Genomic DNA, 13,651 nt, shown 5'->3' with positions numbered 1-13,651 from the left:
ATGTCGCAAGTGGGATTGTTCAGTCCAAAAGAGAGCCACTGGACCGGTCGTTGAGATTCATCAATACACTTGTGGGCGTATCACAGTTTAACAGAACCATTTGGGAGGCTTGTAGGAAATCGACAATACCAGCGAGTCAGAGACTATCGTGTTGCAATGTGATGATTTCCACATCAAGTGCTGTACATTAAAATCTCCCACAATGATTGTACGGTCTTCTAACGCTCCTAGCAGATCAATGAAGTGTGACTCGTAAATATTCGCTGCAGGTGGGGTATAGATGTTCTGCATTTTCTGATAAAACGAAAGCCTGGGAGGGAAATTTTATATTTTGAAGTTGTATGTTTCCTGTAAACACATAATGCCGGGGCGGTTGTTTCTATTGTAAACAAATTGTTTTAATTCAGGTAATTTTCGGTATATGCTTCGGCATTTCCAAATAATTAGATATTTGTTCTTCATATTGAATGCGTTTGTTTGGGTTCCTTGGTGTCGGAATAAGTCCGTCGAATTTTTGATGATAGTTCTCCGAAGTAGGCTTTGCAGGTAATTTGAACGTCCAAGCTTGGTTTTGTCACATCGTTATTCACTAATACAGTAGTGATTAGTGCAATCATATCTTTCATAAAGCGGGACAATGTGTGAGCCGTTACGATGATACTGTGGTCGTTATTCGATAAAGGTTGGCTTTTTGGTACACAAGTCTGGATATTTTACAAATTCGAAAACACACATGATAAGATGGGACAGTTTAAATCATTGTTAATTTTGATTATTAAGTGCATTTATAAAGAGGAACATGCGTAAATAACACGAAATAATACTGTACGCTTTGAAATTTAGGTCTAAACTTTTTTTCTTGCCCTACAAATTTGAACAAAACTCTAAGGATCTCGAAAATGTTTGGGCATACTCTGTTAAATTATTTGTTAGAGTATTATCATACAGTTATACAAGAAAATTAGTGCAGAAGCTTCTTCAATATTCAAACAAGCAGTCACATGGGCTAAGAGGTGATTTAAAACGAATGTAACAATAATGAATAAAAGCAAATTTTACATGTATGTGTCATGTGATCGGTTATGAGTTAATGTAAGATGGAATAAAGTTAGAATTTGGCCCGTTTTGGCATGGGTGAATGACAAACTGATGTCCAAGGATTTTGAGCCCCATGAGTAGTATTACCACTTTTAATTTTTTTTATAATTCCGGCGCCGTGGCGTAGTGGTTAGCGCGCCTGCCTCTAACCCAGCGGTAATGGATTCAAGGCTCGTCGCTGCTACCCATTGTGGGCGTATGTGTCCTTGAGCAAGACACTTAACGGCAATTGCTCCAACCCAGTGGTCACTAATGGGTTGTCCAAATTATCAGCCATACATAAAAATGAAAAAAATCCAAAAAAAAATAATCACCCACAAAGTAACATACTTGGTAACTCGTAAGTTGGCGCGAGGTGCACACCCGTGTTATAACGACTGTCGTTTTCCGGCCACGCGAGGATAAAGTAAGTAAGTTACGTTACGTTTAATTTTTCTTTGGGTAATATGTTGAACTGAGTATGCTACTTGAGATATATCAGGATTTAATGACCGACCACCATGACTACGCTGTAATTAAAATATCTTATTTAATAAAACATCCTAGTAACAATAGATGAACTTACTGTTAAACTGAAGCTTGTACATTGACATGTTTAAAGATAAAATATAGGTCGTAGGTGTAATAATAAATCACTTACAGCGTTTCCAAAAAATGCTTCCAGCACATCTTGTGTAAAAGTGTGAAGGCAGACGTATTCAAGACAATCCAGTTGCAGCAGTTGTTTACACAGCCCAATCATATTTCTAAATGTAAATATCAGACCTTCCAATGTGGGATATGCAATGATTCGTTTTCGTTGATTTCCATGTTTGTTTTTAACCTCCTCCTAAAATTGGCATCAAGTGTAATTTCAAGATAAAAAATATTTTATTTAAAGTAAAATTGTACACTGAAACGCGTGAAACCTCACCAATTTAACTTTTAAACTACATGTTATAATCATTTTTTAAAAAAACTATTACCTCCTATTTGATTAACTTTTTAATAAATTCATCTTGTAACCACTGTAACCTTTCATCATTAACATGTCTGATTGGATATGAGGCCTTGTAGTTAATTATATCAAACCACCTGCCGTACAAAGAGTTAAGGAAAATCAAGCATTCACAACAACACACTAATACTGTAAGGTGCAACAGGTAGAAATTTTAATTGAAATGTAGGGACATATGTGGTTCATTTAGTGGTGTAATATCAATAATATCGGTGCTTATGCGGCACACAAGAATGAAATACTAGCAACATACCTGTCAAACATTAACACATAGTTTGCTGTACCTTCAGCATTTAGCATTAATTTTAGACATTGTCCAACTTTCCAACTTAATACGTCTTTTGCCAATCCAACTTTCATCTATAAGAAACCAAACATTAAAGGTTGCCCACTTAACATGTGATAACAATTCTGAAGTACATACTTTAGAAAATGGATTAAGTTTGACGTGAGCTTCAGACAACCGTGTGCGGGTGACCCTTTTTCAGTTTCATACAGTTGTAAAATATGATTCCATAAAATATTATGTCCATTCATATACATATACTTCGTACCAGACTACCAGATGGCCTTGATTGAAATAAAGAGTTTCTCGCTGTCTGAAATTCAAAATAATACCAAATTATTATCACTGTAGCGGTTTATTAGAGGGAAAACGACTTCTCACCGCGACTCACAAAATAAGAATGCCGAATTTTTAAAGGGCAAGCAACGAGCGCGAAATGCATGAATAAACACAGCCAATCGAGTGTGAACACAAACGAAGGGACGATAAAACTTACGATACACACTAGTGGTGTCAACCGCGCCACGTGAGCGGCCGCGCAATTTTTTGACGTATTTTTTAATGCACGGCCGCAGCATTAATAATTTTTTATGCAGCGTCAATGCCGCACGCCGCGCAACCTAATTACTTTTGCTTTAAAAAATTATCAACTTTTATGTGCACAGGTTTGATCATAGAGTATCTCTATGGGTTTACGTTTTTCTGTCATGATTATGCAAATCGATTATGAAATAACAATGGGCTGTGTAATGTATACGCATTTAAAATTTTAGAGTAAACGTTAAGTCAACGTTGTTCGATTTTTTTGTTATCAACAACATAGACAGTAAGGACACAGCGCAAGTCAAAAAAGGTTTGGAGGCAAGCGAGCTCTGTATTTTAAAAAAATGCGGAAAATCTACCATTTGGAACACTTTTGGTATAGTGGCAGAGAAGGCAGCAGCGGAATCTTCGGCTTCCAAAAAACTTCCGATGGTAGCCTGCAGGCAGTGCTTAAAATGTTTCAAATATAATAGCCACACGACAGGCACAACCCACTTAGCCAGACATGTGGAACAAGGTTGCAGCAATCAAAGTTGCAAGCAGCTTAAACTCAATTTTCCTAAAGTAAAACTGCCAACACAGGCTAGAAACGACATTCTTAAAGGTGCAGCAGATCTTGTGGTTAAAGATCTCAGACCATTTTCAAGTGTAAATGTGCGTGGAATGAAGAACTTTGCACAGACTTTAATCAATGTAGGCGCAAAATATGGACAGTTGAATGTTTCAGATGTTTTGCCTTCCAGAAATACCATTAGCAAGTATGTAAAAGTGTCAGCAGCAGAGAAAAGAGGTAATTTAGTTGCAAAATTAAAGCAGGCTATACATTGCAATGGAGGAATCGGCATGACTGTTGATTTATGGACAGATAGCCATAAAAAACAAAGCTATATGTCATGTACTGCTCAGTGGATCGAAGAGGGTTCTGTTAGACAAAGTGCCATATTTTGTGAGCAATTTTCTCCATCTGTTAAATCTGCAGATAATATTAGAAATGAATTGGTAAGAAACTTTATAAAGTATGGTTTTACAATGGAGTTGATGAAATCAGTTACCTTTGTGTCTGATAGAGGAGCAAATGTAAAAAAGGCATTAGAAGTTTTTAACTGGCTACCGTGCTGCTGCCATATTTTAAACACTGTATTGTATCATGTCTTTAGAATAAAACCTGCAAGTATTCAAAGCAATGATGATGAGGAGAATGAAGAAACTTTACTGTATGATGAAACCTATTATAGTCAAATAAGTTCTATTGTAAAATTGCTTTCAGAAGTGAAAGATTTAGTTGCTTACTTAAAACGAAGCGGCCTTGCTTGTATGCTGACTAGTTCAGTTATACAGGAATGTGAAACAAGATGGAACACAAAACTTGCAGTTCTAATCAGTGTAAACAAGGTGTTTGATGAAATAGAAACTCTTTCGATTGAGAAAGGCCAACAATCTCGACTTGGAAATATTGACATTGTATTAATGAATAAACTTATTAATTTTCTTTTGCCTTTCAAACAAGTATCGGAAGCAATGGAAGGTGACAAGTACCCTACCATTCATGGTGTACTTTTGTGGAAACAAAAATTACTGGACCACTGTAAAACACTGCCAACTAATACTATAGTGTTGAAAATGTTAAAATTAAAATGCACTCAATTGATTAAAAGCAAATGGCCAAGTCTTGATGCCTACAAGATTGCCCTTTTTTTATTTCCCAAGTTTAGAAGTTTGTCAGTTCTACCCTCAGAATGTGCAGTAGCAGTCCATAATTTAGTAAGGGAAAAATTGGATGTGCATCAATCTACTTCTAATAGTGAGCTTCAAGTTAAGCCCATGCTGTCGACTGACCATACCTACCAAAATGTGGCACAAAAAAAGAGAAAGTGTGACTTTGCATTAAATTTTAATGGATATGCTGATACTCCAAATACTGAACAAATTTCAGATGAGGTTGCAAAATATATCTATGCTGACTTTTCTTCCGAGTGCACAACAGATGCAAATCATTTAGGAGGTATTGATGTAATTAAATTTTGGAACCAGCAAAGTTCATTGTTTCCTAAGCTTTCAAAGTTTGCAAAAAGTGTTCTTTCAACACCTTGCTCATCTGCTTCTTCAGAAAGGGTATTTTCATGTGCTGCGAGGGTGTATGAAGAAAGGCGGAATCAGTTGCACCCAGATTAAATTAATGCAATTGTGTTTTTGAATAGTTTTTTGAAAGAGTAGTGGTTTATTTTGTGATTGTTGGTTTGTTATTTGTTGTTTAAATAATTTATGACTTCGTTACGTTGTTTCTGTTTTACTATTTCATGCAACTAGTTGATTTTAAGATAATATAATACATGTTTAATGTTGCATCTTTTGCATTACAGTTGCATCTTTTGCATTACGACATCACTAATACACACCACCACCAGGGGGCTCGTCACACTGCCCCCCCCCCAAAAAAATTTTTTTTTGGCCTCAAAAAATGAAGAAAACATAATTGATGTTAACGAGATAAAACATACCCAAAAGAATTGCCTTCTTAGCGTAAAAGAAATACAACAGTAGTTTTGACTCTACAGCGGGAAAAAAATACAAACTTTACGAGAATACGGAAATATTAACTCTACTGCACCAAATAACAATAATATTCATCGAATCGACGCGGGCGGGCTCGACTGCGCCCATGCCGAGTTGGCGATAATGTACTTGAAGTTGCTGATGGACTGCCCGTCTGAAGCTCCATCGCTCCCTCACGTTCTGCGTCATCGCTTTCCTCCTCCTCAGGGTCGTCGCTCTCAACCAGCCAATTTCGTGGCATCTGCCTCGCTTCGTATGGCCGGAGGTTGTCGACGTGTATCACTCTCGGTCGTGATTCGGGATGAAATTGAATACGGTATAATGAACAGTTAAACTTTTCCGTCACCAGATACGGTCCAACCCACCCTCTGTCAAGTTTCTGCTTTGCCTGGGGAGGATAATAATACCACACCCAAATACCAACATCGAACTCCTGGGGCCGCACCTTTCGATCGTAAACAGTTTTTTGCTTGATGGCGGATCTGCGCAGCGTTCGTCTCGCAAACTGGAATGTGCTATTCATCGCTTTTTGCATATGTTCAGCATATGCGGTGTGGCACGAAAAGGAGCCTTGTTGCGGGGGCACGCCGACGACCAGATCGATGGGCAATTGGACCTCTCTCCCAAGCATGAGTCTGTTGGGTGTGTAACCTGTACTATAATGTTCAGAGCAACGGTATGCCATTGTTAAAATAAGGAAGCAACTCATCCCAATCATTTCGATTCTCGTTTACAAATAACGCTAACATTTGTTGAATCGTGCGATTAAACCTCTCAACCAAACCTGAAGAGTGAGGATGGTATGGCGTTGCACGTGTTTTCTCTACTTGAAGTAACTGGCAGATTTCCTGGAACAACAAGGATTCAAAGTCCCGACCTTGATCCGAATGAATTGCACTGGGGACTCCAAATCTGGTAAAAAAAAAACGATTAACCAAAGTCCGAGCTGTCGTTTCTGCTCGTTGGTCCGATAAAGGGAAACACTCCACCCATTTCGTAAAATAATCACATACAACTAAAACATATTGGTTACCCCGCTGTGTTTTTGGCAGTGCCCCAAGGAAGTCGATTCCAATGCGCTCCATAGCGTATCCGGCCACGGACGGTTGCAACTTTGCACGGGGTCGCCCGTGGGTCGGTTTCCGTGTTGCACACTCTACGCACCAACGGCACCATCGTCTTACATCCTTTTGATGGCCCGGCCAATAAAATCGCCGTCGTATTTGGGCCGTAGTTTTTCCAATATCCCAAGTGACCTGCGGTTCTTAACACATGGAGATGTCGGAAAAGTTCTTCCCTGAAAACGCGAAGTGCGACCAATAATTTAACTTCATTATCCTCGCCCAAAAGAAACCAAATACGGTATAGGATACCGTTTTCAACCACAAAACAATCCCATTGGTCGTGATACACCCGTTCGTCTACAGATAAGCCGTTCCTTTCATTCGGAGCGTACTAGCTCGCATACTTCAAGCGCAAAATCCTCGTTATTATGGGATCATCATTCTGCCAACGACGAATTTGTTCTTCTGACCACTGCTCGATCCAGTTAGACGCTGGAACAGGCCGAATGTGCGCTACCGTGGCTTTCAACTTACAACATTCGATACACGCTTCACGGTTACAGCGTTGTCGCGACAATGCATCGGCGTTCACATGCTGTTTCCCCGGTCGATGTTCGATCTTATAATCGAACGTGCCCAGCACATTTAGCCATCGAGCAAGCATGCCCTCCGGGTCGTGAAACGAGAGCAACCAACGCAAAGCTGCATGATCCGTTCGCACTGTAAATGATTATCAAGCACAAGCCTATACTTCAAATAAAGAAATAGGTAAAAAATGAACATTCAGTCTTGTTCGGGATTTTAACCCGGAGCCTCTATAGCTCGAAGCAAGAGTAAAGCCATAGTTAAAGAAAGCACACAGTAACATAATTGTTGATTCACTTCCTAATTGTATTAAGCGATGATTATCATGGAAAAGTATATACTTGGATTGAGGAATAGTAGGACTTTTAATGTTAACAGCTAAAAATATTTAAATGTGGTTTCGTACGGGAATTTAATCACGGGACGACATTTATTAAAGACAAACATACAATTTATAATAATAATACAAATATAATAATAATAATACAAAAAAGGTGAAGAAATCAAAACATATTCTCGTCCGGCAATTGTACCCGGGACCTCTCTTGCCCGTAGCAAAATTCAAACTCCTAGCCCAAGGAGCTACGGTTCGAAAAACATTCGTGAATGTTGACAGCTAAAATTTACTAAATATGGGTTCGTCCGGGAATTGAACCCGGGACCTCTCGCACCCAAAGCGAGAATCATAGCCCTAAACCAACGAGCCACGAAAAGATAATAAGTTCCTTTTTACGTTAGTGCATAAAACGAATATTTAGGAATGTTGAGAGCTAAAATTTAGTAAATATGGTTTCGATCGGGATTTGTTGAACAACGAGCCACGATAACAGATAGAGTTATCTTTTACTTAAGTGAATAACACGAATATTGACCATGTAAAGAGCTGAAATTTGTTAAATATGGGCTCGTCCGGGAATTGTATCATACCCATAGACCAACGAGCTACGATAAGATATAAAGTTATTTTTACCTAAGTACATAAGACGAATATTTGTGTATGTAGACAGCTAAAATTTGTTAAACATGGGCTCGATAACAGGCAGAGTTACAATAACAGGCAGAGTTATCTTTAACGTAAGTGCTTAACACGAATATTTTAGCATGTAGACAGCTAAATTTGTAGAACACGGGCTCGTCCGGGACTTGTATCATACCCACAGACCAACGATCAACCGTAACATATAAAGTTATTTTGACCTAAGTGCAAAAGAAGAATATTTATAAATGTAGACAGCTAAAATTTGTTAAATATGGGCTCGTCCGGGATTTAAACCCGGGACCTCCCGCAACCAAAGCGATAATCATACCCCTAGACCAACGAGCCACGTTAAGATATTAAGTTATTTTTTACGTAAGCGCATAAGACGAATATTTGTGCATGTTGAGAGCTAAAATTTAGTAAATATGGACTTGACCGGGGGGAGTTATAGACCAACGAGCCACGAAAACAGGCAGAGTTATTTTTTTACTTCAGTGCAAAACATGAATATGTGTGCATGTAGACAGCAAAATTTGTTAAATACGGGCTCGTCCGGGATTTGAACCCGGGAACTCTCGCACCCAAAGCGAGAATCACACCCACAGACCAACGAGCCACGATATGATATTAAGTTATTTTTTACGTAAGCGCATAACACGAATATTTGTGAATGTTGAGAGCTAAAATTTAGTAAATATGGATGCGATCGGGATTTGTAGAACAACGAGCCACCATAACAGGCAGAGTTATCTTTTACTTAAATGCTTAACACGAATATTTGATCATGAAGACAGCTAAAATTGGTAAAGTACGGGCTCGTCCGGGATTTGAACCTAGGACCTCTCGCACCCAAAGCGAGAAGCATACCCCCAGACCAACGCCACGATTATATATAATATTAAGTTATTTTTTACATTAGTGCGTAAGACTAATATTTGTAAATGTTTAGAGCTAAAATTTAGTAAATATGGTTTCGACCGGGATTGGTAGAACAACGAGCCACGATAACAGATAGAGTTATCTTTTACTTAAGTGAATAACACGAACATTGAGCATGTAAAGGGCTAAAATTTGTTAAATATGGTCTCGCCCGGGAATTGTATCATACCCATAGACCAACGAGCTACGATAAGATATAAAGTTATTTTACCTAAGTGCATAAGACGAATATTTGTGTATGTAGACAGCTAAAATTTGTTAAACATGGGCTTGATAACATGCACATTTACAATAACAGGCAGAGTTATCTTTTACGTAAGTGCTTAACACGAATATTTAAGAATGTAGACAGCTAACATTTCTAGAACACGGGCTCGTCCAGGACTTGTATCATACCCACAGACCAACGATCAACCATAACATATAAAGTTTACCTAAGTGCATAAGAAGAATATTTATAAATGTAGACAGCTAAAATTTGTTAAATATGGGCTCGTCCGGGATTTGCACCCGGGACCTCTCGCACCCTAAGCGAGAATCATACCCCTAGACCAACGAGCCACTTTTTTCGGGACGAATAGTTCTTCCTGGGGGCGTAAGAAGATGTTTATCAAGCAAAAGCCTACACTTCAAATAAAGAAATAGGTAAAAAATTAATATACAGTCTTGTTCGGGGTTTTAACCTGGAGCCTCTAGAGCTCGGAGAAAGATTGAAACCATAGTCCAAGAACGCACGCAGTAACATAATTGTTGATTCATTTCCTGAGAGTATTAGGCGATGATTATCATGGAAAAGTATTACTTCAATTGAGGAATAGTAGGACTTTTAATGTTAACAGCTAAAAATATTTAAATATGGACTCGTACGGAAATTGATTTCCGGGACGATATTTATTAAAGACAAACATATAGTTTAAATGCGAAATGAAATATTTGTGAATGTTGACAGCTAAAATTTAGTAAATATGGGCTCGTCTAGAAATTGAACCCGGGAACTCTCGCACCCGAAGCGAGAATCATACCTCTAGACCAGCGAGCCACGATATGATATTTTAGGTTATTTTTTACGTAAGCGCATAAGATGAATTTTTGTGAATGTTGAGACCTAAAATTTAGTAAATATGGTTTCGATCGGGATTTGTAGAACAACGAGCCACGATAAGAGGTAGAGTTATCTTTTACTTAAGTGCATAACACGAATATTGAGCATGTAAAGAGCTAAAATTTGTTAAATATGGGCTCGCCCGGGAATTGTATCATACCCACAGACCAACGATCCACCAAAAGATATAAAGTTATTTTTACCTAAGTGCATAAGAAGAATATTTATAAATGTAGACAGCTAAAATATGTAACATAAGGGCTCGTCCGGGATTTGAACCCGGGACCTCTCGCACCCAAAGCGAGAATCATACCCCTAGACCAAGGAGCCACGATAAGATATTAAATTATTTTTTACGTTAGTGCATAAGACTAATATTTGTAAATGTTTAGAGCTAAAATTTAGTAAATATGGTTTCGATCGGGATTTGTAGAACAACGAGCCACGATAATAGATAGAGGTATCTTTTACCTAAGTGAATAACACGAATATTGAGCATGTAAAGGAGCTAAAATTTGTTAAATATGGGCTCGCCCGGGAATTGTATCATACCCATAGATCAACGAGCTACGATAAGATATAAAGTTGATTTTACCTAAGTGCATATAAGACGAATATTTGTGTGTTCAGTCAACTAAAATTTGTTAAACATGGTCTCGATAAGAGGCAGAGTTACAATAACAGGCAGAGTTATCTTTTACGTAAGTGCTTAACACGAATATTTAAGCATGTAGACAGCTAAAATTTGTTAAATATGGGCTCGTCCGGGATTTGAACCCGGGACCTCTCGCACCCTAAGCGAGAATCATACCCCTAGACCAACGAGCCACTTTTATCGGCACGAATAGTTCTTCCTGGGGGCGTAAGAAGATTTTTATCAAGCACAAGCCTACACTTCAAATAAAGAAATAGGTAAAACATTAACATACAGTCTTGTTCGGGGTTTTAACCTGGAGCCTTTAGAGCTCGAAGAAAGATTGAAGCCATAGTCCAAGAACGCACGCAGTAACATAATTGTTGATTCATTTCCTGAGAGTATTAGGCGATGATTATCATGGAAAAGTATTACTTCAATTGAGGAATAGTAGGACTTTTAATGTTAACAGCTAAAAATATTTAAATATGGACTCGTACGGGAATTTATTTCCGGGACGATATTTATTAAAGACAACATAAAGTTTAAATGCGAAATGAAATATTTGTGAATGTTGACAGCTAAAATTTAGTAAATATGGGCTCGTCTGGAAATAGAACCCGGGACCTCTCGCACCCGAAGCGAGAATCATACCTCTAGACCAACGAGCCACGATATGATATTTTAGGATATTTTTTACGTAAGCGCATAAGATGAATTTTTGTGAATATTGAGACCTAAAATTTAGTAAATATGGTTTCGTTCGGGATTTGTAGAACAACGAGCCGCGATAACAGATAGAGTTATCTTTTACTTAAGTGCATAACACGAATATTGAGCATGTAAAGAGCTAAAATTTGTTAAATAAGGGCTCGCCCGGGAATTGTATCATACCCACAGACCAACGATCTACCATAAGATATAAAGTTATTTTTACAAGTGCATAAGAAGAATTTAATAAATGTAGACAGTTAAATATGTAATATACGGGCTCGTCCGGGATTTGAACTCGGGACCTCTCGCACCCATAGCGAGAATCATACCCCTAGACCAACGAGCCACGATAAGATATTAAGTTATTTTTTACGTTAGTGCATAAAACGATTATTTAGGAATGTTGAGAGCTAAAACTTAGTAAATATGGATTCGATCGGGATTTGTAGAACAACGAGCCACGATAACAGGTAGAGTTATCTTTTACTTAAGTGAATAACACGAATATTGAGCATGTAAAGAGCTAAAATTTGTTAAATATGCGCTCGCCCGGGAATTGTGTCATACCCATAGATCAACGAGCTACGATAAGATATAAAGTTATTTTTACCTAAGTGCATAAGACGAATATTTCTGTGTTTTAAAAGCTAAAATTTGTTAAACATGGGCTCGATAACAGGCAGAGTTACAATAACAGGCAGAGTTATCTTTTACGTAAGTGCTTAACACGAATATTTAAGCATGTAGACAGCTAAAATTTGTAGAACACGGGCTCGTCCGGTACTTGTATCATACCAACAGACCAACGATCAACCATAACATATAAATTTATTTTACCTAAGTGCATAAGAAGAATATTTGTAAATGTAGACAGCTAAAATTTGTTAAATATGGGCTCGTCCGAGATTTGAACCCGGGACCTCTCGCACCCAAAGCGAGAATCATACCCCTAGACCAACGAGCCACGATAAGACATTAAGTTATTTTTTACGTTAGTGCATGAGACGAATATGTGTGAATGTTATAAATATAGACAGCTAAAATTTGTTAAATATGGGCTCGTCGGGGATTTGAACCCGGGACCTCTCGCACCCAAAGCGAAAATCATACCCCTAGACCAACGAGCCACGAGAAGATATTAAGTTATTTTTTACGTTAGTGCATAAAACGATTATTTAGGAATGTTGAGAGCTAAAATTTGGTAAATATGGTTTCGATCGTGATTTGTAGAACAACGAGCCACGATAACAGGTAGAGTTATCATTTACTTAAGTGAATAACACGAAAACTGAGCATGTAAAGAGTTAAAATTTGTTAAATATGGGCTCACCCGGGAATTGTATCATACCCATAGACCAACGAGCTACGATAAGATATGAAGTTATTTTTACCTAAGTGCATAAGACGAATATTTGTGTTTGTAGACAGCTAAAATTTGTTAAACATGAGCTCGATAACAGGCAGAGTTACATTAACAGGCAGAGTTATCTTTTACGTAAGAGCTCAACACGAATATTTAAGCATGTAGACAGCTAAAATTTGTAGAAAACGGGCTCGTCCGGTACTTGTATCATACCAACAGACCAACGATCAACCATAACATATAAAGGTATTTTTACCAGAGTGCATAAGAAGAATATTTATAAATGTAAACAGCTAAAATTTGTTAAATATGGGCTCGTCCCGGATTTGAACCCGGGACCTCTCGCACCCAAAGCGAGAATCATACCCCTAGACCAACGAGCCAGGATAAGATATTGAGTTATTTTTTACGTTAGTGCATAAGACGAAAATTTGTGAATGTTGAGAGCTAAAATTTAGTAAATATGGTTTCGATCGGGATTTGTAGAACAACGAGCCACGAAAACAGATAGAGTTATTTTTACTTAAGTGAATGACACGAATATTGAGCATGTAAAGAGCTAAAATTTGTTAAATATGGGCTCGCCCGGGAATTGTATCATACCCATAGATCAACGAGCTACGATAAGATATAAAGTTATTTTTACCTAAGTGCATGTAAGACGAATATGTGTGTGTTCAGACAGCTAAAATTTATTAAACATGGTCTCGATAAGAGGCAGAGTTACAATAACAGGCAGAGTTATCTTTTACATAAGTGCTTAACACGAATATTTAAGCATGTAGACAGCTAAA

At 38.0% G+C, this 13,651-nt stretch overlaps 6 non-coding genes across 6 annotated transcripts; all 6 read right to left on the bottom strand.

Annotated features, from left to right (window-relative positions):
- Positions 1 to 9,533: 9,533 nt before the first annotated feature.
- On the bottom strand, positions 9,534 to 9,605 carry Trnap-agg (transfer RNA proline (anticodon AGG)). The gene has a single exon. It is a non-coding gene; the product is annotated as a tRNA-Pro (tRNA).
- Positions 9,606 to 10,404: 799 nt separating this feature from the next.
- Trnap-ugg (transfer RNA proline (anticodon UGG)) lies at positions 10,405 to 10,476 on the bottom strand. The gene has a single exon. It is a non-coding gene; the product is annotated as a tRNA-Pro (tRNA).
- Positions 10,477 to 10,902: 426 nt separating this feature from the next.
- On the bottom strand, positions 10,903 to 10,974 carry Trnap-agg (transfer RNA proline (anticodon AGG)). The gene has a single exon. It is a non-coding gene; the product is annotated as a tRNA-Pro (tRNA).
- Positions 10,975 to 12,386: 1,412 nt separating this feature from the next.
- On the bottom strand, positions 12,387 to 12,458 carry Trnap-ugg (transfer RNA proline (anticodon UGG)). The gene has a single exon. It is a non-coding gene; the product is annotated as a tRNA-Pro (tRNA).
- A 91-nt stretch (positions 12,459 to 12,549) lies between these two features.
- Positions 12,550 to 12,621, bottom strand: Trnap-ugg (transfer RNA proline (anticodon UGG)). The gene has a single exon. It is a non-coding gene; the product is annotated as a tRNA-Pro (tRNA).
- A 547-nt stretch (positions 12,622 to 13,168) lies between these two features.
- Positions 13,169 to 13,240, bottom strand: Trnap-ugg (transfer RNA proline (anticodon UGG)). Its single transcript has one exon. It is a non-coding gene; the product is annotated as a tRNA-Pro (tRNA).
- Positions 13,241 to 13,651: the final 411 nt, after the last annotated feature.

This window comes from Ciona robusta, chromosome 12 (genome assembly GCF_009617815.1).
Source record: "Ciona robusta chromosome 12, ASM961781v2".
NCBI classification, from domain to species: domain Eukaryota; kingdom Metazoa; phylum Chordata; class Ascidiacea; order Phlebobranchia; family Cionidae; genus Ciona; species Ciona robusta.
Note: the sequence above shows the minus strand (reverse complement) of the source record. Positions and strands in the feature narration are given on the sequence as shown.